Source organism: Bos taurus, chromosome 16 (assembly GCF_002263795.3).
Source record: "Bos taurus isolate L1 Dominette 01449 registration number 42190680 breed Hereford chromosome 16, ARS-UCD2.0, whole genome shotgun sequence".
In the NCBI taxonomy this organism is placed as follows: domain Eukaryota; kingdom Metazoa; phylum Chordata; class Mammalia; order Artiodactyla; family Bovidae; genus Bos; species Bos taurus.
This window is the reverse complement of record NC_037343.1, coordinates 25967735-25993675: the sequence shown is the minus strand read 5'-3', so window position 1 is coordinate 25993675 and position 25941 is coordinate 25967735.

Below are 25941 nucleotides of genomic sequence, written 5' to 3'. Positions count from 1 at the left end.
GCACTTGGGGGTTGCATTAGCTCTCTTCTCTCATGAGCTCATCGTTTATAAATGACAGCCACCCAAGTTGGAAAGTATGACCCTGAGTTGGCAAGTGGAAAACTTACTCAGCTTTCTTGCTGGAGCCTTGTGTCTTAACTTATTTATCTTAAAAATAAGACAAATATAATCCTGCCAGGAAAGCTCTGTTATGTGAGAAGAGAAGAATGTGTGTAGAAATTCTGGTTGAGAGGGCAAAACTTTCTCATTTGACAAGGTTACCGCTATTTATTTTGTCTGCGGTTGAGCGAGCGGACACTAGGTGGCGCTACGTTCTCACTCGAAAGGAAACTGCCCTCCGTGTAAGTTATTAATGTCAGTCTTGGAGTACATACACCCCAGTGTGAAAAATAGAGTAGCAGCAAAGATTTAGTTCTTAAAATAAGTCAGCAGCCCAGTGAAGCAAATGGTACCATGGCAGGTACATTTTCTTGCTTGAACTGATGGAAAAGGGCATTTATTGCCTACAGGCATCTGGCTACAGATATCAAATGATAAAAATACACAATTAAATGAAACCTCACAGCAGGCCTGGCCTCAGAAGAGAATGAGAAGCAGCTGGGCTCAGATACAGGCCTGGGATCTGGCACCGATGTTTCTCTGTCATGACTGTGGCATAAATGTGCAGTTTTCATGAGAAGACCCTTCTGATTGTCAGGTGGGCTATTTCTGAACTGTGAGGGGCTTGGCCCTGCGCTTAGGCAGTGATGCCACTTTCTTGAGCTCAGATTTTCTACCAGTTAGAAGAGGGATCACTTTTCTTGTCCAAGTTAGAAAGTAAGCGGAGTGAAAATCACAGGTGGCGATGTACAGACGGGTCTGGAAAGGAGAAAGTGCTGTTTGCCTGTTGTCATGGTGATGGGCCCAGACTGCCCACCGGCCCCTCTGCCCGGCAGTCACCATGGGGACGCTCCATCCCAACTGTAAATGGACTTGGACCTCACGGGCTCCCATGCAAGTTCACTGTCCTTTTGCTAGGTGTCTCCAAACCCTGTAGCCACTACTGCAAAGTCCCAGGGGGTCAGGGCTTTAGAAAGGGAGAGGGGTACAGGGCTGAGATGGTGGCTTCAGATCCAATAGTTCTGCATTCCAGCTCTGCCACAAACTACATCTTTGAATTGGGGGTCATGGCAATTCCCCCCAGTGTCATTTCACTGAAGCCTTGGTGTTCTGCTCTTATCTTTAAAATATAGACGGACTGGGCAGGGTGGTTGCAAGAGGGCCAGAACTTCTCCAAAGGAAGGCACATCAATTGGCACCTGAGAAGGTCTGTAAATCAGGTGACCAGACAGCCCCACGTGATGTCAGAGGAGACCTTCAATCCCGCTGAGCGGCCTCAGATGCAGAGGGGCCGATGCCATGCCCCCCAATTCAATCCCTTTTAATTTTTTGCTTGTGTCTGCTTAGACTGGATTCCTATTCATGCTTAATAAACAGTTACAATTTACTCAGTTCAATTCAGTCACTCAGTCGTGTCCGACTCTTTGTGACCCCATGGACTGCAGCACGCCAGGCCTCCCTGTCCATCACCAACTCCTAGAGTTTACTCAAACTCATGTCCACTGAGTTGGTGATGCCATCCAACCATCTCATCCTCTGTCATCCCCTTCTCCTCCTGCCTTCAATCTTTTCCAGCATCAGGGTCTTTTCCAGTGAGTCAGTTCTTTGCATCAGGTGGCCAAAGTTACTCTCTGCTCTTCAATCTCCTGATGTCTGATAATGTACTGACAGCATTCATGAGTAGAATGGCAGGGGCAGCGCTGGCTCTGTAGGGACATTTGTTTCCTCAGTTGATGCTCAGGGCACCTGCGAGGGCATTACATCTGGGGAAGTCAAGTGAGTCACTTCTGAAAGTCCTGGGGCAGGTGGGTGGTAGAGTTGGGAGGCTAACTCAGGTCTCTCTGAGAAAGCGGGTGGGCAGGAGATTCAACTGCCTGTGCGAGAAGCAGAGGTTCTGCTTTTTCCCTCTGATTAGTCAGTCCGAAAGGAAATCAACCCTGAGTATCCATTGGAAGGACTGGTGCTGAAACTGAAGCTCCAGTACTTTGGCCACCTGATGGGAAGAGCCAACTCATTAGAAAAGACCCTGATGCTGGGAAAGATTGAAGGCAAAAGAGGAGGGCAGCAGAGGATGAGATGGTTAGATGGCATCACCGACTCAATGGACTTGAGTTTGAGCACACTCTGGGAGATAGTGAAGGACAGGGAAGCCTGTTGTGTAGGAGTCCACTGGGTTGCAAAGAGTGGGACACAGCGTAGCAACTGAACAACAACGAGGCTGCTCTGCAAAGAATATGCAGTGAGTTCTTGATCAACTATTGGTGATAATTCGAAGGACACACAGACATGCATCTACTCCTCCCCATAGTGTAGGGCTTTATTTTTATCCGGAGTCACATCCATTCATCATGTTATAAATAACCATGGACTCAACTGGATGTCCCACAGGGTGGGTGTCTTAAAGGCCAGTTTAAGACATTTGTCAGTGTGGAAGGGGGATGTGTGATCCCCCATCTTCTCTTGTTCGTTTGGGACAGGCCAGTCCCCTTACTGCTGCGTCATTAAACCAGGGCTGTCTGGGTCCGTGGCTCTTCAGGGCGGAATATTCACCTTCCTGCCAAACTGACAAAGTGGTCTCCAGCTCCCTAGTGAGGTCAGACCTTTGGGATGCAAATTTTTCTTGAAATAACTCTGATTTCGAATTTGCTAGCATCTTACCATCCCTTAAACCTCATTTCAGGCCCCCTTAGAGTCAAAGAGCATCTTGTCAAAAAAGAAAAAAAGAGCATCTTGTCTTTCACATATTATCCAAAGAGGTGGTCACCCCAATTCCTCCCCACACACACCCCACTCCCAGGGCCAGGATCTGTGAGCTTTGGAATGTAAGATATATTTGTCAGCTTTGCCTGTCTCCTCCTCATTTTGTGTCATCAGTTTCAGGTAGGGTGGCTGAGCGAGGGAACTAACATTTGTTGAAGGCACACTGTGTTCTAGGGACTCAGGAGGTGCCTTATATATATTTATCCTGTTACTACTCATAACCACCCTGTCTGGTAGAGGTAATTAGCCTTGACTTAAAGAGATCTTCAAGGATGACCTTGTCTCTGATTATGCAGCTTGAAAATATTGTCATTGGATTTTCAGCTCAGATCTGAACTCTTCCTAGTCATTGTACTCTTGAAGTTTATGCCTCAATCAACAAGTATTTGTTGAAATATCTTCTCTGCAAAAGGTACTACCCTAAGTAACCTAGAGAGATGCAAGGGGTACCGGACATGGCTCTTGCTCTTAGGAAATTAGACTAAAGAGAGGAATACTTACACAGATGGAACTTAATGAAGTAATATGAAGAAGTATCACAAATGTCCAGAAAGAAGAGATATGTTCAGTCTGAGGGAGTAACACCTGTGTAGTCAGAAGAGGTTCATGGGGAAAATGGGAAATGAGTGATTTCTTGAAATATGAGTACGATTTAGGTGGGGCCAGAGACCAGATACTGGAGAAGGAAATGGCATCCCACTCCAGTGTTCTTGCCTGGAGAATCCCAGGGACGGGAGAGCCTGGTGGGCTGCCGTCTCTGGGGTTGCACAGAGTCGGACACGACTGAAGTGACTTAGCAGCAGCAGCAGCAGCAGCAGAGATCAAATAAAGAATCTAACTGAAGCAGAGCTGCATGGTATGTTCTGAGAGCAGGAGTTGTTTCAAGATGAGGGGTAGTGGTGGGGGAGTCAGAAAGTTGGGGTGGGAGCCTTAATGCCAGGTTCTCTTTGGACTTTGCCCTGAAAACAATAGAAACTATCCAAGTTCTTTAGTTGGAGCGGGGAATAGGTAATGATTTGCGAAAAGTAGAGCTTGCAGAAGTATTAAAGAGAAACAAAGGGTAGAAAAGAACTGGAGAGAAGACAGACCAGGGAGAAAGGAGGAAGGGAGAATAGTTAAGAAGCTAGTCATCTGCCCAACATGTACCAAGTAATATGCTGAGAAACTTTATAATCTCATCTTCAGTCTATTCCTCTAAGACAAATATTATTACCCCAGGCTAATAAAGTATCTGTGTGGCATTGTTAAGTATTAGTTGCTCAGTCATGTCCAACTCTTTGTGACCCATGGACTGTAGCCTGTCAGGCTCTTCTGCCCATGGAATTCTTCAGGCAAGAATACTACAGTGGGTGGCCATTCCCATTTCTAGGGGATCTTCCCGATCCAGGGACTGAATCTGGGTCTCCCTCATCGCAGGCATTCTTTACCGTTTGAGCCACCTTACTGTTTAACAAATCTATTTTCTCTTCTTCTTAGGAATACAGCTAGGCCAAAAATTCCAGATCCTCTTGCAATTTGGTGTATGTATATCACTCCCAGGCCTGGCTCATGCACACTTCTTGGGAAATCGTCTACTCTCTCCCTTCCCTTTTTGGCCAGATGGGTGTTGATGACCCACGTGACTGTTGTATAATAAAGAATGTCTGGTCTTTGTCCCAGGTTCCTTGGAGGGAGTTTTTGTCTTTGTTATTCATGGTGGGCCCTGCGACCTCAACTGGGCTTATGCTAATGAGGTCACATATGATGGGCACCCAGATAGTTTTACGTTGGTGGTTGACCATGGGAAAGACCATCCATGAGATCAGAGAATTAAAGCTTTGAGCCACGTAATATCAATCTGATCTCCTGACTTCTGTGGAAAAGATGGGATGGGGGCTGGGGGAAGGCTGGAGAGAGAGTTCAATCACATGACCAATGATTCAATCAACCTTGCCTATGTAATGAAACCCTCCTGGAAACTCTGGATGCTGAGACTCACTGGATGGGTGAGCTTCCTGTTGGTGAGCACACTTATGTGCCAGCAGAGTCACACATTCCACTGCCCTGGGGAGAAGACATGGAAGCTCCACATTTGAGACCTTATCTTGTGTCTCTTCATTTGGCTGGTCTTTATTTGAATCCTTTGTAGTAAAACTGTAATTGCAAATACAGTAATTTTCTAAATTCTGTGAGTCATTTTAGTGAATTACCAAGTCTGAGGGGCTTGTGTGTGCATGCTCAGTCATGTAGTCGTGTTTGCCTCTTTGCAACCCCATGGACCGTAGCCCACCGGGCTCTTCTGTCCATGGAATTCTCCAGGCAAGAATACTGGAGTGGGTTGCCATTTCCTCCTCCAGGGGATCTTCCTGACCCAGGGATTGAACCCACATCTCTTGCATTGCAAGTGTTTTTTTTTTTTTTTTTACTACTGAGCCCACTGGGAAGCCCAGGGGTGGGATTTTATTGTTCAAGAAATTGATGTTTCAACTGTCAGTCATCCTAGGCAAGAGTGAGGCCCTCCACGGGCTGGGAGAAGGAGCACCTTCCTCCTTTCTCGGGCCTGGACTTTGATTCTGTGAAGGGCTTGGGGTACCTCCAGTGCTGGGGATGAGCTAACCTTGGCTCTAGTTTCAGCAGCGGAGGAGAAGCTTCAGCAGGGGTTGGCTCATGCCTGCCAGGTGCGCACCTCCCTGCAAAGCCAGGGGAGAAGCCAGGACTGATTTTAGCCATTGGTAGAGCCATGCTTTCTCCCTGAGGAATTTTTGGCTGGAAAGAGATCATTTGCTACGAGCCATTGCCCTTGGTCTAAGTTGTTTCTGCTGAACGAGCATGTCTGGTGGCCTTGGGATCTGTGTGTGAGTGTGGAGAGCATTGGTCACAGCACCTGTGGTGGGGGTGCTTCTCTTTGCCCTGCCTTCATTCTCTGGGCTCCAGCAGGGACCCTGAGCCTCTGCCTTAGGACAGCAAAAGGGCAGGAGACAGCAAAGACAAGCTGTCTTTGTCACTTTGACACTTTGTCAAGTGTCACAGTCACTGAACTCCGGTGACTGTGGGACCAGGCAGCAAGGAGCTCCTCTGCTCCACAGACCTCATCCACTGATAGGGACAGACTGCTTGTCCTGCTCATCTGGGCTGCGTAAGGGCTCTATGTGATTCTGCTTTGAACACTGAAGCAAATGTATTTTCTCGAGAAGAAGGCTTGTAATAATTGAGTTGTGAATGACAGCATGAGAACAAAAATCAAGCGGTGAAAGTGATCAATAGTATGGGGTGAATAAACAACAACATTTGGTGATTGATTAAAGACTGAAGAATGAGGAGTGTAGATTAGAGATGCCACCAGGAGTTTGGGGAGGCATCAACCAGACCTTCTCTGCTGTGTTGGAAGCAAACCGTCCACAGGCACTCCATGCCTTCAACCCTCTTATCCATCAACTGCTCTGCTTCTGCAATGACCTCTTCTCTTCCACAAACTCTCCTCCACTGGATTACGCCAGCATACAAGTAGGCAGTAATCTCCCAACGTAACAAGCCCCACCCTAGATTTTGTTTTCTTTCAGCTGTTGCTCCATCTCTCTGCTCCACTGAATATCAAAGCTCTGCGGAAGACTTGCTTCCAGTTCGTTTCACCTCTCAATTTTCTCACCTGTCTCCTTCTCCACACACGCCATCCAATCTACCCTATCTTGTCTCCGTGACCTCTGTGTTGTCAGAACCAATGGTTTCTTTTCAGTCTTCACCCCACTGGGGCCCCAGCCTTGGTTGACCTTCCAGAAACCTTTCCCTGGCTTTGGCTCTGGACCCTCACTCCTGCTCATCCCCTTACTTCCCTAGCAGCACCTTCTCTGTCTCCCAGGCTGCCCTTCATCCTCCTCATCCCTAAACATCAATGTGTCCTGTGGTCAGATCTTCTTTTCTCTCTCCAGGCTCATTTATTGAAGGAGTGAAAATTGACCATGGCTTCCCTGGTAGCTCAGACAGTAAAGAATCTGCCTGCAATGCAGGAGACCTGGTTCGATTCCTGGGCTGGGAAGACCCCCTGGAGAAGGGAACGGCAACCCATTCCAGTATTCTTACCTGGAGAATTTCAAGGACAGAGGAACCTAGTGGGCTACAGTCCACGGGGTCGCAAAGAATTGGACATGACTGGACAGGTAACACACACATCTTGACTTGGAATGTTAAACATGTGCATAAAATAGAGCCTTTCTCTGCAACTATCTCCGAAGCCTGCTGCATTTGCCTTCATCACCACCTGGGTCATAGTTTAGATCTATTTCTTGGATTACCATCTGAGCTCCTTTATTTCTAAGGGCAGTGACTGGTTTTGCCGACTGTGGCTGGACCTGCCCTCTGCTTGGGGAACAAGTGGATGGACAGGGACCTTGCACCTCTGACTGGGAATGTGCTTTGGGAAGGTGACGAATCCAGCCTGAGATCCGTGCAGCTGGCAGGATGCCCAGGTGCAGGTGACCAGGGTGCTGTTGGAAATTCCAGCCTGGAGCCCAGAGAGGTCTGGATTGGGGGCATACATCCTCGGGAAGGGGAGGTGGGAGCCAAAGACTGACTGAGCCCTTTAGGAGTGAGGGGTCAGACACCTTAGGCCAGAACTTCGGGAACAGGGATGGGTTAGGGTTGAGGAGTCTTTGTCTTGATTCTGGCTCAGAGTTCCAAAATTTCCTTGAAATTTCCTAAGAGATGACGGTGAGAAAGATGTCCTTTAAGTTAATGAAATGACTTTTGGTTCTCCCCTAAGGTTGGGGGCTGGTTTGGTTGCCTTTGGAGTCAACATATGATTAGAGGGTTGGAATTTTCAGTCCTACCCCAGACCTTCAGGGAGAGGAGAGGGTCTAGTAGGTGAATCAGTCAAAGCTGGCCAATGATCTAATCAAACATTCCTTTGTAATGAAGCTTTCATAATAAACAGAGAGAGTTAGGAGAGCTTCCCGTCGGATGAAGACGTGGAGATTTGGAGAGAGGCTGGAGAGGGCACTAGTGGTAAAGAACCCAGCTGCCAATGCAGGAGACATAAAGAGACTCGGGTTTGAGCCCTGGGTCAGGAAGAGCCCCTGGAGAAGGAAATGGCAACCCACTCCAGTATTCTTGCCTGGAGAATCCCTTAGATAGAGGAGCCTGGCAGGCCACAGTCCATAGGGTCACAAAGAGTTGGACATGACAGAAGGGACTTAGCATGCATGCATGGAGAGGGCACGGGGGTTCTGTTCCTCATGCTTTGCCATATGCCTCTCTTTCACTGGGCTATTCCTGGGTATTTGCACAGCCGTGTCCGTCTGAGCCCACCAAGTTCCTCTGTCCATCTGTCCACAGGATTCTCCAGGCCAGAATACTGGAGTCGGTTGCCATTTCCTCCTCCAGGGGATCTTCCCAACCCAAGGATCGAACTCTCATCTCTTACATTTACTGCATTGGCAGGCGAGTTCTTTAACACTAGCACCATCTGGGAAGCTGTTTTTAAAATAACTAGTAGGTAGACTATTTCTTTGAGTTCTGTGAGCTGCTCTAGCAAATTACTCAAACTTGAGGAGGGCTTGTGGGAACCTCTGATTCACAGAAGAACAAGTAACCACCTCGACTGTGACTGACATCGAAATCCAAGGAGAAGATGTATGAGCCTCCCATCTGTAGCTGGTGGGTCAGAAGCACCAGGTAGTGACCAGGGCTTCTGATTGGCATCTGGAGCGGGGTGGGGTGGGGTCAGTCTGGTGCCACCTAGCCCTTGACCTGTGGGATCTGACGCTGTCACTGGGTAAATGGTATCAAAACTGAGTCAGATTGTAGGACACCAGCTGGCATCTGAGAACTGCTTGGTGCTGTTGTATTCCAGTGCTCATTGGAATTGAGGTGCTTGGAAGGTTTTACAGGCAAAGAAGTCAGAATACTTCTTAAACTTCTATCTGATGTCATCAGCCTGCTCACACAAGGCCCCACTTCCATTTTTATCTCATTATTCTATTCACCCTCTCCCTCTCTCACACCTCCCATATCTACGCCATGCTCCACCTTACTGGGGTTGGAGATGGTATCGAGAGGCTGCTGGTGGCACCAGGGACCTCATCAGGTGGCATGTAGACCCCCGGGAGCACCAGCCATTTCTGGGCGGCTCACTACAGACTCAGGTGTGCATGTGCGCTCGGTTTTTGTGACCCCATGGACTGTAGCCACATTTATGTATTTATTTCTTTCAAATCTTACTACCAACATCACTCTGCATCCTTTTAAGCGTCGTCTTACGTGCTATCTTCCTTGAGAGCTTTTCCTAAACCTAACTGTACAGACGTTAACCAGCCTAGATTTACTCAAGCCTGACTATCTCCTCACCCCCAGTCTTACCCATCTGTCCTACATCTAGGCCAGACCGACCTTAGTGACAGCTCATCTTGTTTCTATGGTCACAAAGCCCAAACCATCACTGCTGCCACCACAAACCAAGAGCACTTAGAGGTAATCACTATGTCTATGCGCTGGACAGACTGGACCCACTGAGGGTTAGGCCTCCCCAGCAACCCCCTGAAGGCTTAGTGGCTTAGTTGTGTCTGTCTCTTCACGATCCCATGGACTGTAACCCATCTGGCGCCTCTGTCCATGGGATTTCCCAGGCAAGAATACTGGACTGGGTTGCTGTTTCCTTCTCTAGGGATCTTTTCCACCCAGGGATCGAACCCGGTCTCCTGTGTCTCTTGTATTGGCAGGCCGGTTCTTTAGCATTTCACCACGTGGGAAGCAGACTCAGGCAGTAAGTGGTAACTGCAGATAACTGCAGGAGCCTGCCTTGGTTCAAATTTGCCTCTTTTAGAAGAGTTCTGCTCGTTACCCGACTTCTGCAATTCTTTTTTTTTCATTTTATTTATTTTTAAATTGAAGTATAGATGGTTTACAGTGTTGTGTTACTTTCAGATATACACTTAAACTCACGAGGGAGGAAGTCCTCCCAGCCGTGAGAGCACAGCAGGAGAGCGGGAAGACTGAGCGCTTGGATCCTGTGTGGGCTCTGGAGCCAGGCTGCCTTGCCTGGATTTGAATTCTGGCTCTTGAACTTTCGAAAAGGCATTTGACCTTTACAGACCTCACTTCTCATGAGCGACAAGAATCATACCTAGTCAACTGGGTTGTTGTGAGGATTAAATATGTAGCAGACATAAATTATGCAGAATAATGACTGGCGAATAGGAAACACTTGATGAATGAGGGAAATTACTGTTGCAAGATTATAATTAGAGCACTACTGTTTCCCATTTTCAACGATACTGGAAGATTCTGGAAGGGCAGCCCAGCAGTGACTGAGGCAGGTGCCCTCCACTTCAGACATGGCGAGGTTTACTGTCCATCTCCTTGGGCCTCTCTGGCCTTGCCTGGGATATAGATACTGTGAGAGCATCCTTGGTATGTTTCTGGACGTGTCTGAGCCTTGATTTTGTCATCTGTTAAATGGGATGACTGTCTATTTAGCAGAGCTGGTGTGCGGATAAGAGCCCCACCCAGGGCTTCCCAGCATAACGGCTCAACAGATGGTTCTTCATTCTGCAGAAACGACAGTGTGTTGTGTGTTTCGTTGCAGCAGGTGCTGCTCTAGGCATTGGGGTGTTACTGAGAGGAACACAGCTAGAGGGAGCTGGGAGTGGGTGGTGAGCGGGATGTTGAGATTGCAACTTCGTAAATGTAACACTTGTTTTCAAAGCTCTCGCCTCCAGTCCTGTATCATTGTGCTCAGCGTTTCGTTTAGCGGCAGGATTAAGTGTGCCCTGTGATTCAGGGTACGGTGGTGAAGGTGAGCCATCTGATATTCTCATCTGCATGAAGGGATAAACTGTCCTTGCATCTAATCCACAACCTCAGCTGTGAAGCTTGTAGGCAGGTCACTAGGCAGAGCTGGATTGGACCACCGCATCTAGAGGAGCTCTTTAAACCTGACAAATAGTTTTGGAAAGATGGAGCTTGCTTGTTAATTCCCTTCCTCTGCAGGATGAAATTTACTTACCAGCAGAATTGGTGTGTTTCACAACATGCCAGGATTCATAACTGATGAGTAGAAGTGACAATGATAATAGAAGATGCTTTTAAGTCTAAACTGGAGCCTCAGGGAGGCCATGCCCTCCTCCCATGGCAGTTTGCCCTCCAGCTGAACTCTGTGGCTGCCAGCTGAGTGTGTGAGTCTTTAGCATACTTCCTTTACAAGGGTGTGAAAACTTAATAAAATGGTTGAAAATTTCTCTGCTGCTACAGTTTGGCCCAGAAATCCCTATTTAGAGTACATGCATATATGAGACATCCAATCAGATGAAAACCTAAAAATGCTTAAGTATTCACCCCTCTACTTTTATTTTTGGCCCCCGATTCTTCCAGAGAAGCGCGTGTTGGGAAGCGTCAGCAGAGATAATTAGCAGTGAAGCTGAGGCAGCGGGTACTGCTGGTCCACATCTAGAAAAAGTTAGGGCTGGGTTAAGCACTAGTTTGATGCAGGAGTTTTGGGGAAGAAAACTGAGTTTGGCTTCTCTACTTTGACAATGTTTTCCCTAAAGAGAAACAATGCTATTTACATAATCCAGAGGTCATTTAAACACTGTGGCATTTAGCTGATATGCTCTCTTTAATTTAAAGCATCATTTTGTAAATGATAAGCCACAGAGCACTGCCCCTGAGTGGTGTCCATGAAGAGGGTTTATGGTCACAGTAGCCTGGGAAGCCTGAAGACCGTAGCACCTCCTGGAGCTCATATTGGTAGGTTAAAGGCTCTGAAAAGTCTGGCAGAGAAAAAATGGGTTTCAAGTTGTCTAAGCAAGCATGTTCCAAATTTATTTGACTATGAAGCCCTTTTTGCACGTATGCATGCTAAGTTGCTTCAGTCGTGTCTGACTCTTTGCAACGCTATGGACTATAGGCCACTAGGCTCCTCTGTCCATGGGATTCTCCAAGCAAGAATACCCTCCTTCAGGGGATCTTCCCAACCCAGGGATTGAACCCACATTTCTTAAGTCTCCTGCATTGGCAGGCAGGTTCTTTACCACTAATGCCACCTGGGAAGCCCTTTTGTACATATAACACCCGCCTTTTGGGAACCTGTGTTCAAGTGAAGGAAGTAGCATTTAGTGAGTTTCTTCCATTGCAGGAAACCTGCTAGATGATTTTGGACATTATCTTGTTTATTTCTTACTTTAGCCTTCTGAAGTGTTTATTTTCAATCCCATTTTACAGACAAAGAAACTGAAGTTTGGCAAGATCGAGGAGCTTGCTCCAGGTAACAGAAGAGCTGAGATTAGGACCTGCATCTGCGTTACTCCAAATCACAGTCTTTTTTTTTATTGACACTTCACCAATTCATAATGCTTTCCTATTTTTAACCAAAAAAGCAGAAAAGGGGTGGATAGGAAACACTAATGGACTTAGTTTGAAAGTCAATCAGGTTTGATATTTTTTCCTCCTCATGGAGGCAGTCAAGGCCTTCCACCTTGTAGGAACCTCTGTTTATTAAGAGAAATGTTTGAGAGGTGGCCAGGTCCCATACATTTAAGAATTATTGTGATGAAGAGGCGGCTACCCTTGAGCTTGGAGTAGAGTGATATTTAGATGGGTTAACGGAGGCCCACAGCCTGTATTAGGATCCTCCCATTTTAAGTGATTCTTTCATCAAGTTTTCCATCTGCTGAAGTTCTGGTGGGTTATGGAATTTATCATCACGTTCTGGTAAAGAATACTTGGCCACCAGTGGCCAGCTGGGTAAACATGTTTCTGATGATGCATCTTGCTCCCCTGACCCTCAGATGCCCTTAGTGGGAGGTACTTCTGCCTAAGGGCCCTCAAGGGGAACAGGCTTCTCTGGGACACAGGGAGCTGGCACAAGGCTGGCGTCCTCAGGACATCGCTGCTGCTATGTCAGGATCTGAGACCCTTCCGCTGTGGGTGTTACCACAAGTGGGGTCTGGCTGCTCATGGCTCAAAAGCCAGTAAAAAAGCCAGGTTGGTGGAAAGGAAAGTTTGCTTTATTCTGGATGCTGGCAACTAGGGGTAGGGAAGGGCGGATTCTGTCCAAAAGCCAATTCCCCCCATAACAATCAGGGGGCAGGAGCTTTTATAGGCTCTTGCCTATAAAGAGGGGGCTACATGCAGAAAGAGCACAGTCAGCTCTGACTGTCATCTTGAAATTGGTCACTGGTGGTCTGACCAGCGTCATCTTGGTTGTTTCAGGTACAGCTAATCTGCACTTCCAGGGCCAGTTTGTTCCTGTTTCTTTGAGGCCAGTTCTCAGAATTGAGGCACTTTATGTCATGGCCACAGTTTGGTCATCAAGTGGTTAATTTCATCTGGTAGGGTTCAGTGTCTATAAGACGGTTCACAGAATATAGCTCAGAATATTATCTATTGCTCTTGAGAAAGAACTAAAGGTCCTTGATTATGCTTAGCTGAAGGAGGAAACAGACAGAGCTGGACTCCATCTTAGGCTAGGCTGCGAACATTAGGCTACATGCATGGTCACCCTCCCAATGGACTCTGAATTTTGTGCCCAGTGTCTATAGAAGTGGCATACCAATGGGAAACCAGACCCCCCGGATAAAAGAGCCTCAGGACTTGTACCTGGACTCTCTGTTGCCTAAAAGAATATGCTAATTATCTCTGTAACAGAACAAAGTCATAAATTCCATTATGTTTATAGGGATATGACCACAGTCCTATTGATAAATGCCCACTGTTTATCTAGTCTTGTGACACATGAATCATGGGTTAACTTTGATCGTATCTCTCTTTTACCTTGTCCAGACTAGTTTCAAGGAATTTGGGGAGGTGGGTTTGAGTAAGTACACTTAGGGTATGTAAGGTTTTCACAAAAACTGGTCGGGGTCCTTTGCTAAGAGGAGACTCTGCCTTGGGCCCGCCGGTGTAATAAACTGTGCTCCACTATCTGCATTGTCCTTCTGAGTGAGTTTGTTTCCCGGAACGCGTGGCTACAACACAGTGACTATATTATTTGGTTTCCTTTGTTTCTGCATTTTCTATTTTTTAAAAACATTTATTTATTTTTGGCTGCGCTGGATCTTCATTGCTGTGCACAGATTTTCCCTAGTTTCAGCGAGCAGGGGCTCCTCTTGTTACAGGGCACAGGCTCCAGGCGGGCAGGCTTCAGTAGTTGCGGGTTGTGGGCTCAAGAGTGTGGGCTCAGAATTGTAGGGCATGGGTCTAGTTGCTCTGGCAGGTGAAATCTTCCTGGACCAGGGATGGAACCTGTGTCCCCCACGTTGGCAGGTGTACTCCCACCCACTGAGCCACCAGGGAAGTTCTGCTCCTGCATTTTCTCACTTCTCTGATTAAACTTCTGCTTTGGCTAAAGTTTTTCTGCAGACAAAAGGCAGGCTGAGGACATGGAGGGGAGGGGTGGCAAGGACCAAGTGGTCCTGCTCCATTTCCCAGGGAGGGTTTCCCTCTTCTGACTCTTTCCTAGTGTGTTGTTGACCTTCCTGGTGTGATGAAGTGGTTTTTCCACCATACCTGGCTTCAAAGCACAGTTTAAAAAGGTTTCCCTTAAGTGGCCTATCCTTGACAGTTCTCTATAGTGAGACGTGTGATGGATTATGGCGAGCATCCTTCACAGCTTCCCTTCTTGCTCTGAAAAGCAGGGCAGGAATGCAGCTCTGGCTGAATAGTGCTGGTCTCTGGAGAGATTTGGAGAATTAGACAGAGATACCAAGGTCTTATCAGTATTCATCTAAAATGTGTGTTGTGCTGGCTGGGGCCATAGCAATGAATAAAATAAAGATGAACAAAATAAGGTACTCCTGGGAGGACACAGGTAAACATATAATTGCAAAATAGTGTAGTCAAGGCTTTAGGAGAGGGGTATATGAAGTGGGAGGCAGGGAGGAGTCAGCACAGCCTGGCAGTGTGGGGGAGTCCCTGCTAAGATCAGAAGTAGGAATTTCCTTTGGACCAAAGGGCAAGGAGAGAGAGAAGGATATTCCAGGCAGAGGCAACAAAGTGTGAAAGACAACAAAGATGTTTCTGAAGCCAGTGAGTGTTGCTCAGATTAGGTTTCCAAAGCCAGAGGATGGAAAACATAAGCTCCTGGATGCAGGCTTAGATCAGGGAGTGGAAAAGCAGAAAGGAATACCATAGTTCAAGGATGGAGAGTAGGGAAGAGGGTGTTCAAATACCTTCAATATAGCAGATGTTATGCCAACGCACTGTTATGGAGAAGCAAATTGTCTTTGGGAGAAAATGATGAGCTTGGTTTTGTGGGAGATGGGGCATGGGATTTAATATCTCATCATTCATCTCTTTTCCCAGAATAACACTGGGGGAGGGGCTGACGAGGCCTCTGTCCAGCCTTTTGCAAAGCCAGGTGCTACATCTAAAGCTGAACCTTGATATGACTGTTCACCAGCTGTGTTGCAGGGACAAGCCAATTCTGAATCCATGTTGTAACTGTTTCTTTGACTTGCTTTTTGTTGCTTTTGTTATAATCATACATAATGGCCTACCTCAGAGAATGCGGGCCCCTCTGGCTGACTGTTAAAGTGTCTTTGTTCAGCACCTTGTCCACTGGTGGGTGGCAGGAAGGAAGAAATTAACACATCCCCTGCCTGAGGCTTGCCATTCTAGGAGATATTTACTAAAATTGATGGTCTTTTTACTTTGTTTCTTCAGTTCAGTTCAGTTCAGTCACTCAGCCGTGTCCAACTCTTTGCGACCCCATGAATCACAGCACGCCAGGCCCCCGTGTCCATCACCAACTCCCGGAGTTCACTCAGACTCACGTCCATTGAGTCGGTGATGCCATCCAGCCATCTCACCCTCTGTCGTCCCCTTCTCTTCCTGCCCCCAATCCCTCCCAGCATCAGAGTCTTTTCCAATGAGTTAAGTCTTCGCATGAGGTGGCCAAAGTACTGGAGTTTCAGCTTTAGCATCATTCCTTCCAAAGAACACCCAGGGCTGATCTCCTTTAGAATGGACTGGTTGGATCTCCTTGCAGTCCAAGGGCCTCTGAAGAGTCTTCTCCAACACCACAGTTCAAAAGCATCAATTCTTCGGCGCTCAGCCTCCTTCACAGTCCAACTCTCACACGTCCTCCCCTCAGTCTCTGTTTTATAAAAGAACCTGGTGTCCAGACCCCGACAAGACGGTTATTCTGAGACATTAGTCTGCCATCTTCTAGGTCAGCCACGTTCCTTTTCTCAACACCTGCTTTCTTGGATTCACTGGCCTGTTGTACAGCGAGCAGAATGAGCCTGGACTTGGTAACATCTGGACCAGGCAGTTAGAGGTGATGGTAAGATCCTTACTTCTTCCTGAATCTTCAGGGCAGACAAGTGAGCCCTCTTCCTAGCTGTGGTCAATTGAACTGCCTCCCTGCTGATGCCTGAATGCCAGCTCTGTCCCAGCTTTGGCTGCAGGTTGCTACAGAGAATACCCCTGTTGTGTGGGGAAAGGCATTCTGTGAAGCTGTCAGGACCTGAATATATATATACACATATAACAACGGGGTTGCAATACATCCAGAATTGCCATAAAAAAGAAATACATCCAGAATTGCCATAAAAAAGAAAATTAGTGAGATACCCATGTCTGCCAAGCTGTCACACCACGTGGATTCATAGCTGGACAGAGTGATTTGTTGACCTCCAAACTATTCACAGAACGACATCTATCTTGCCTTCTATAATCCTTCAGTCTCCCATCATCACCGTAGCCCGGCTGTGCTCTGCTAATTAACACTGGCCTGAGCCCGTGTGTTGCTCCAATGGCTCTGCTGAGGCCTGTGCATCCTGGAGCAGGATGCATGAGAGCTTTCTCTGCTTTTTTTCAGTTTCTCTTCATCATCCTCAATGGCCTTCATCAGGATTTTTATGGAATGATAACAGTAGGAAAACATAGAAGAGAACCCAGAAACAATGATGATAAACACCAGCTCTGTGGCTTCATGGGTTCCTTCTTGTGCTCTGCTTTGAGGTTCTTCAGCTCTTCTGGTCCTCTTTGAGGACCAGCTGGGTCAGGACTTGTTTCCGATAGATGGGACTAGGATATAGCTGGGTGAACAGAAGCAAAGAGCATATGGGCCTATAAGCAAAAGGCAGGAGGGGGAAGGCTATGTGGGTACCAAGGGGCCTTGGAGAGAGGAGAGGGGCATGGAGGAGAGGATGCATATGTCCCAGGTGAGACTGAGGCCAGGCTGTGTGGCTCAGGGGGTGAGAAGGAGTGGGCTTCCAGAGAGCCCCATGCAGGGGCTCTTTCTAGGGGCTCTTTCTCAAACCCTTAGAAAGGCTATGATGGAGGATAGTGCTCATAAACTTGTAGGAAGAAGACTTGCTGGGGTCTTGATCCCAAACTGCAGGGTCTTACCAGCCAATCTTTTTCTTTTTCTCCTCCTTCCCTCCCTCTCTTTTTCTGGGCTGTCCTACCCTTTCAGGTCCTCCTGCACAACTGTAGGTTTGAGGAGAAAACCTGCATTTTTTCCCTACCCTCAAGCCTGAGGTTTCAAGAGTTCAGAGGTTACAGTAACAACAGAGATGCTGCTGGCTTCTGATGATGGGCTGGTGGATATGTGCTTCTCCTTTCAGGGTAGGAGAGATGGTGAGACCACAGGAGAGGTCTCTTGTTTGCTTCCTTTTCTCTTACAAGTCATCTGTCTCTACTTGGGGGAATTGGGTGGGTAGGGGAGCTGAGGGAGTGACCATGGCCATCAGTGGGGAGTGTGGATGCTGTGGACAGAAGGCAGATGCGTCATGTGGGTGTAGCCAGCTAGCAACACTGAGTTAAACTCTGGTCCCCATCCCTGTGAGAAGGGTGAGAAATTCCTATATAAAGCAGAATTCCAGGTTACCAAGACTCTGTGTGGTTGACGATCTGTCTCCGCATGGCAGAATGGTAGTGGTGATGACCACCTGGCTGTCTGAAAGGCAGGAAGGGGCCCAGGTGCCTCCAACGATTTGCTCCCTATTATGCTTTGGCAAAGGAAAGTGGTTCCACAGCCTGGAATTAGAATAATTCAATTCGCTCTTGGCACCATTGAATCATGAGGGCAGGGTGTTTATCAGGTGGAGTCATCAATCACACAAATCCTTTCTCTTCCTCTTTGTACTGCTTGCTTTTTCAAAAGCACACTCAGCAAACAAACTGAGAAAGCGAAAAACAAAGCAAAAAAGAAGAGTCTGGAGGTAAATAATAAGCACTTGGAATAGAAATTGTCTTTTTCATAGAGTACCCCTTTTAGCTGCTACCCACCCCCTCAAGGGATGAAGGAAATGATGTTGAAAGCTGGATTTTTGTCTCTTTATGTCTCTTTATTTTTAAGTAATGTGGGATTTTTTTTTTTGGCTATGTGAGGTCTTTGCAGCTTGCCGGTTTCTCTACTTAAGGCTTGAGGGCTCCAGAGTGCACGGGGTCAGTTGTGGCAAGTGGCCTCAGTTGCCTTGGCATGTGGGATATTAGCCCCCAACTAGAGATCGAATCCGAGTTCTCTGCATTGGAAGGTGGATTCTTGACCACTGGACCACGAGGGAAGTCTCAAGAGCTGAGATTTTCATTGTGGGAAGGCGGAATGTGCTTTGGGATGGCTTCCTGAGGTTGGGGATAGGATAGCACTGTCTTAGGGAAGATGGAGACCACCCTTTGCCTCCCACTGGGTATGGCAGGGAAGAGGGTGGGGTGTGAATATGGGGCTACAGTCCCTGAGCTCAGAAATGGGCCCCTGGGCAAATGGGGGCATCTTTGCCCTTTGACCTTCTGGTGCCAATCATTTCTGCCATTTTGTAAAACACTTTTGAAAGTATTGGAGAAGGAAATGGCAACCCACTCCAGTACTCTTGCCTGGAAAATCCCATGGATGGACAGAGGAGCCAGCTAGGCTACAGTCCATGGGGTCGCAAAGAGTTGGACACAACTGAGCCACTTCACTTTCTTTCTTTGAAAGTATAATTTGTAATTTTGAGGCGCTCAAAGTTTTTTCAGTTCAGTTCAGTTAAGTCGCTCAGTTGTGTCCGACTCTTTGCGACCCCATGAATCCCAGCACGCCAGGCTTCCCTGTCCATCACCAACTCCCGGAGTTCACCCAAACCCACGTCCATCGAGTCAGTGATGCCATCCAGCCATCTCATCCTCTGTCATCCCCTTTTTCTCCTACCCCCAATCCCTCCCAGCATCAGAGTCCTTTCCAATGAGTCAACTCTTTGCATGAGGTGGCCAAGGTACTGGAGTTTCAGCTTTAGTATCATTCCTTCCAAAGTTTTTTAATGCTGGGTAAATTCGGTGGTGTTGCAGGGAGGAAGCCAATTCTGACTCTGTGTTGGAAACTGTTCTTGTTTTTATTATTATAATCATACTCAATGGTTTGCCTGGAGGACCCTGCCCCTCTGCTTAATTGTAAACTAAAGTGCCTTTGTTCAGCTCCTGGAGACATAGTTTGCTCCTGTCCACCTGTGAATAGATGCTTACTCCTTGGAAGGAAAGTTATGACCAACCTAGATAGCATATTCAAAAGCAGAGACATTACTTTGCCAACAAAGGTTCATCTAGTCAAGGCTATGGTTTTCCAGTGGTCATGTATGGATGTGAAAGTTGGACTGTGAAGAAAGCTGAGCGCCGAAGAATTGATGCTTTTGAACTGTGGTGTTGGAGAAGACTCTTGAGAGTCCCTTGGACTGCAAGGAGATACAACCAGTCCATTCTAAAGGAGATCAGTCCTGGGATTTCTTTGGAAGGAATGATTCTAAAGCTGCAACTCCAGTACTTTGGCCACCTCATGTGAAGAGTTGACTCATTGGAAAAGACCCTGATGCTGGGAAAGATTGAAGGCAGGAGGAGAAGGGGACGACAGAGGATGAGATGGCTGGATGGCATCACCGACTCGACGGACATGAGTTTGAGTGAACTCTGAGAGTTGATGATGAACAGGGAGGCCTGGCATTCTGCAATTCATGGGGTTGCAAAGAGTCGGACACGACTGAGCGACTGAACTGAACTGAACTGAACCTGTGAATAGAAGAGATCAACACACCCCTTCTGAAGGCTGGCCATTCCCTGGCAGTTGTTTTGCAAGACAGAAGACCCTTTCACTTAACTTCCCCACTGCATCTCCCTCTCTGTTCTGCCTTTTGACTTTAGTTCCTCATTGCTTCTTTCTCTTTAATCTATAAAAGAAACAATGGAAACAGTGACACACTTCTTTTTCGGGGCTCCAAAATCACTTCTGATGGTGACTGCAGCCATGAAATTAAAAGATGCTTGCTCCTTGGAAGAAAACCTATGACAAACCTAGACAGCATATTAAAAAGCAGAGACATTATTTTGCCAACAAAGGTCCATCTAGTCAAAGCTATTGTTTTTCCAGTAGTCATGTATGGATATGAGAGTTGGACTATGAAGAAAGCTGAGCACCAAAGAATTAATGCTTTTGAACCATGGTGTTGGAGAAGACTCTTGAGAGTCCCTTGGACTGCAAGGAGATCCAACCAGTCCACCCTAAAGGAACTCAGTCCTGAATAATCATTGGAAGGACTGATGTTGAAGCTGGAACTCCAATACTTTGGCTACCTGATATGAAGAGCTGACTCATTGGAAAAGACTCTGATGCTGGGAAAAGTTGAAGGCAGGAGGAGAAGGGGTCGACAGAGGATGACATGGTTGGATAGCATCACCGACTCAATGGCCATGAGTTTGAGTAAGCTCTGGGAGTTGGTGATGGACAGGGAAGCCTGGCATGCTGCAGTCCATGGGGTTGCAAAGAGTCGGACATGACTGAGTGACTGAACTTGGCATCCAGGCCCCCAAAAGACGGTTATTTTGAGGTGCTAGCCTGCCATCTTCTCAGTCTGCTGGCTCCATGATTAAAGTCTCTTCCTTGCCTCAACACCTCATCTCTCGGATTCATTGGCCTATATCGTGCAGTGAGCAGAGCGAGCTTGGACTTGGTAACAGTGGCTTTGTCCTTGTCATAGCTCTGGATGCAGGAATAAAGGATTTATGCTAGGGAGCTACATTATTTATTTATCTATTTTTGGCTGTGCTGGGTTTCGTTGCTTTACATGGGCTTTCCCTGTTCTCTGCCATGAACAGGGGCTACTCTCTACTTGCGGTGCATGAACTTTTCTCTACGGTGGCTTCTCTTGTTGCGGAGCACAGGCTTTAGGATATGTGGGCTTCAGTAATTACCAGTCCATGGGCTCAGGCTCCATAGTTGCTGCTCACAGGCTCCAGAGCACAGGCTCAGTAGCTGTGCACAAGCTTAGTTGCTCTTAGTTGCTCTGCAGTATGTCGAATGTGGAATCTTCTCAGATCAGGGATAGAACCCATGTCCCTTGCATTGGCAGGTGGATTCTTATCCATTGTGCCACCAGGAAAGTCTGGAGCAACATTATTAAAAATAACAACTGAAAAATAGTCAAGAAACATTTTATATTAATACCAAATCATTTAGCTATATCTCGAGTCCCTAAAGATTTGTGGAGTCATAAACTTCTAGGAATTACATACCTTCGTCCATCACTCTTGTTGTTAGTCACATTGTCATGTCTGACTCTTTTACAACCCCATGGGCTGTAGCTTGCCAAGTTCCTCTGCCCATGGGATTTTCCAGACGAGAATACTGGAGTGGGTTGCCATTTCCTTCTCCAGGGGATTTTTTCCAACCCAGGGATTGAACCCATGTCTCCTGTGTCTCCTGCATTGCAGGCAGATCCTTTACCTCTGAGTTCCCAGGGGAAGCCGGTCAATTTTAATGGTTTTGACATGGGAAAATCCAGTCTCTCACCTATGGCATGGTATCCTTGGGGGCAGGAGGAACTAATCCTTGTTCATTTTGGCTGTGCCTAGATGCTTCATCTCTCTTATCTCAGTCCTTGTGCCCTGCTCCTCGACCCTCATCAGCACAGGTAGGAGTCTCTCCCTACTGTGCAGGTGAGGATGGTGAGGTTCAGAGTCTGGTACCCTGTCCAGTGTAATCAGAGCTAAGTGGCAGGAGGTAAGAAAGGTCAGTTCTGGAATTGGAGCCCAGGCCAGTCTGACTTGGAAAGCTTTGCTCTTTCCATTACCCCATGTCATCCTTGTATGGCTTTGGTTCCTGTTTTAAAGGTCACACACGCAAAATATTCCATCTTTTCAGATCAAGTGGGCCCAAAACTCTGGTTTGGCACTGGCCCCTTGGACTGCACGAATACCTTCGAGGGGAAGCCTGTAATTTTCGCATGTGTCCTCCTCTGCCTCCCGCAGCTGTGTGCTAAGTTGGGTTGGTAGGGCAGGTGGCACATAAGGTGGATAATTGATTTTCTTCTTATGAATATTTATTTGAGGTTACTTCTCCATCTGTTCTCCTTCTGTAATTTCAGAATGGCCACCACGCACTGTCCAGGAGCATGCCTGTCCCTTTCCTTCTAGGTCACTCCTCTCACCACTGGAGGGGCAGAGCTGAGCCAGGGATCACTGGAAGACTGAACAGAGAGCACTGGGGACCCTCTCTGGGCTTGGGGCTCTTCCAGATTGCATATCCTTAATTGCACAGAGCTCTTTGGAGCTGTCTGATGAATTGATTCTCAGCACGGCCATCTGCACAAAAATGCAAGGCTGCTTGCACGACTGCGAAGCAGTTATGCCCAAATTATGTGGATGAACCCCCAGGCAGCTCTTAGAAGGGGAGAACTCATAGGTCGCCGATAATAGTCTATGATGGAGAGGAAGAGCCATAAAGTGCAGAGGGCTCATTAGTTTTGATGGATTGGACTGAAATCGTATAACATTTTAGTCCCTGGTGTAAAATCTAGGCTAAGTACCAAACAGAAATGTCTCTTTGGGCCCATGGTAATTGCCTCTTGGGGGAGGGTGAAATTGGTGATCCTCTTCCTCTGGTTCAGGGGTTCAGAAGTGACTAAGTTTGTGTAGCAACTATGTCTTTGCCTCAGAAAAGGATGTTTTTCCCGTGTTTTATCAATAAGAACTGAATATCAAGCAACTCTTCCCTCATCCATGAAATGTGATAATTGATATTCCTAATAATGACCCTGAAAGATGGAAATACCTTAAATGGCCCCTCTGTAGTATTATGTGTTGTTAAGTCGCTTCATTGTGTTCCACTCTTTGAGACCCCATGGACTGTGGCCTGCCAAGTTCCTCTGTCCACAGGATTCTCCAGGCAAGAATACTGGAGTGAATTGCCATTCCCTCCTCCAGGGGATCTTTCCTACCCAGGGACTGAACCCAAGACTCTTATGTTTCCTGCATGGGCAGGTGGGTTCTTTACCATTAGCTCTGGGAAGCCATAATGATTATGGATGGACAAATTATGTTCACTGAAGTTTCAATGTAAGATGTAGTTCATGGGTTCAATTTTGGGACCAATTACAATGTGTGGGCTTTTTTCACCCACCACCAAGCAATTCTCAGACACCATCAGCTGGGTGACCTCTAATTTCAGTCCCTTCTGGCACCATATACCTACCTGGAGAGAGTGTCAGATCCCTTAGCTTGAGGGCTCAGTCCCACAAGACTGCCCGTCACTTCAGACGCCAATTGTAAGTTTGGGTTGTCACTTGCGCTTCTGACTCACTGACTAAGGATCACAGGTGCCCACAACTCCTTCACCAGGTTCAGTTAATTTGCTCACAGAACTCAGGAAACCAGTTAACTCACTTGATTTCTGGCTTATTACAAAGGATAGTAAAAGATAGGAGGCAACAACCAGGTGAAGAGATTCATAGCATGAGTTCCTGAGCGAAGGAGTTTCTGTCCTACTGGAATTTGGGTCCTGACACAATGGCATGCAGAAGCATTCTGGTTCACCAATCTGGAAGCTCTTTGAAACTTGTCCTTTTGGGGGATTTTTATGGAGTCCTTGTTAAATTACTGGCCATTGGTGACTGATTTAACTTCCAGTCCCTCTCTTCTCCCCAGAAATCAGGAAGTGGGGATGAAAATCCCAACCTTCTCTTTGGGTTGATTCCCTTTGGCAACCAGCCCCTATCCTTAAGTGATTCCAAAAGTCCCCTCATTAACATAAACTCGGCTGTGGTGGAAGAGTTTTGTTATGAATAACGTGATACCCATTTCACCTTGATGGCTCTGAAGAGATTTCAGGAACTAAGGACAAAGGACCAAATAGAACAGAAAAAGGCAATCCCATTGCTCTTATTGCTCAAGACATTCCAAAGGTTTGGGGAGGTGAGCCAAGAACCATGAAGGAAGACTCCAATACATATCTATTATAATCACAATATCACAATAGGGTACACATTCTTTACAAATTGTTAGTCTTTGCATTGCATATTTAGGAATATGCTCAGTATTGAGGTAATTAGTTCAATAATGACCATGATGGATGACATGTAGCTTATTTTAGGTTTCCCATTCAGTATTCATTCATTCCCCATTAACAATTCACTCTTTCATTCTTTTTTTACACAATGCCTGGCCCAAGGTAAACAGCTAATAAAATTTAGATTTTGGTATTATCAAAAAAAGTGTTACCTGAGCGTCAGTCTTAGGCACCGTGATAGGCCTCGGTGATGGAAAGCTGAGTGAGATACAGCGAGTGCTGAAACGGAACATACGGCTGGCGGGGGAGACAGGCCAGGAAACCAGAGTGGCTCACGCTGGAGGGGAAGCTTTCCCATCATCCAGGTGACTGTGTGTCTTAGGCTGTATTTTTGTCAGCATTCCTAGCATTGTTGACACAGTTTTCCATTTAAGTTTGCACTGTGCAAAGATTAAGCTGTAATCTGGTGAATTATAGGAATAGGAAGAAGAGTGGTCAAGAGGAAGTGCGGAGGGTGATCTTGAGGATCTATTCTGAGTCCTCCTGGAACTCCTCTCTCGCTAGCCTTTTTCTGGCCCCTCTCTGCTGGGATGGGTTTGGGCTTGGTGATCCTCATCCACCTTCAGAATTGTATCGATACCCTGCTGTCTACTATCCATTTCTTAGAGTAGCTTATGGCCTTGGACTGACTGGGGCAATGTCATTTTACTTTGCTCTACTACAGGCTCCCCTGGTGGCTCAGATGGTAAAGAATCTGCCTGCAAAGCTGGTGACCCAGGTTCGACCCCTGGGTGGGGAAAATGCCCTCGTGAAGGGAATGGCCACCCACTCCAGTATTCTTGCCTGGAGAAATACATGGACAGAGGAGCCTGGCGGGCTACAGTCTGTGGGGTCACAAAGAGTCAGACAAGACTGAGCAATTAACACTTTACTATTAATTCACTTTAAATTCTGGTGTTTTCATTTGAAATGTGAAGAGAAGCTAGGGTGAGGAAGGCAGCTGAGTTGGAATGGGATTCTTGGCAAAGGAGTGACATTTTGGCCCTGGGTACATCTGGTAAAAAATATGTTTTCCTTTCAAGCTGAGGTGGAAGAATTTCTTTGATGGGGCGGGAGGAGGCGTTGACTTCTGATTCCCTCATATTTGATTCTGAGATTTCAGTGACAACTTATTGTTTTCCTGCGTCATCTCTAAGCATTAAGTGTGCAGAGTACAATAAAAATAATTCTTTAATTTCCTTTCTTTCTGAAAACTTGACCAGCTCTGAAAACAGCTCTGACAGCTGTATCAACTAAAATTCTCCTCTTCTAAAGCCCATCCTACCCTCAACCTTTGCCAGTTTATTTAGTAGATTGAAGACAAAGTGTAAAATTAATACAGGCTCATTGTGCTGTGTGTGAAACAATACAAAGATGTATGTATGTGTGCGTGTTAAGTTGCTTCAGTCATGTCTGACTCTTTGCCACCCTATGGACTATAGTCTGCAAGATTCCTCTCTCCATAGGATTCTCCAGGCAGGAACACTGGAATGAGCTGCCATGCCTTCCTCCAGGGAATCTTCCCGACCCAGGGACTGAACCTGTGTCTCTTGCATCTCCTGCATTGGCAGGCAGGTTCTTTACTGCTAGTGCCATCTGAAAAGTATATAAAATAGCTAGTAATATTGTGTCATCCAGGCTCTTCAAATTGTGTTCTGCTGAAATAGTATTAAAAGCCTGATAAATATAGTCTTCAACATCTTTCTTCATACTCATTCAAGCCTACATAAGCATACCTGACACTTGTAGGTTTCTTTTTCCCCTTAAACTTGAACTCTTATTATCTAATATCCTCTACTTTGCATTTCCCTTGGGTGAAATGG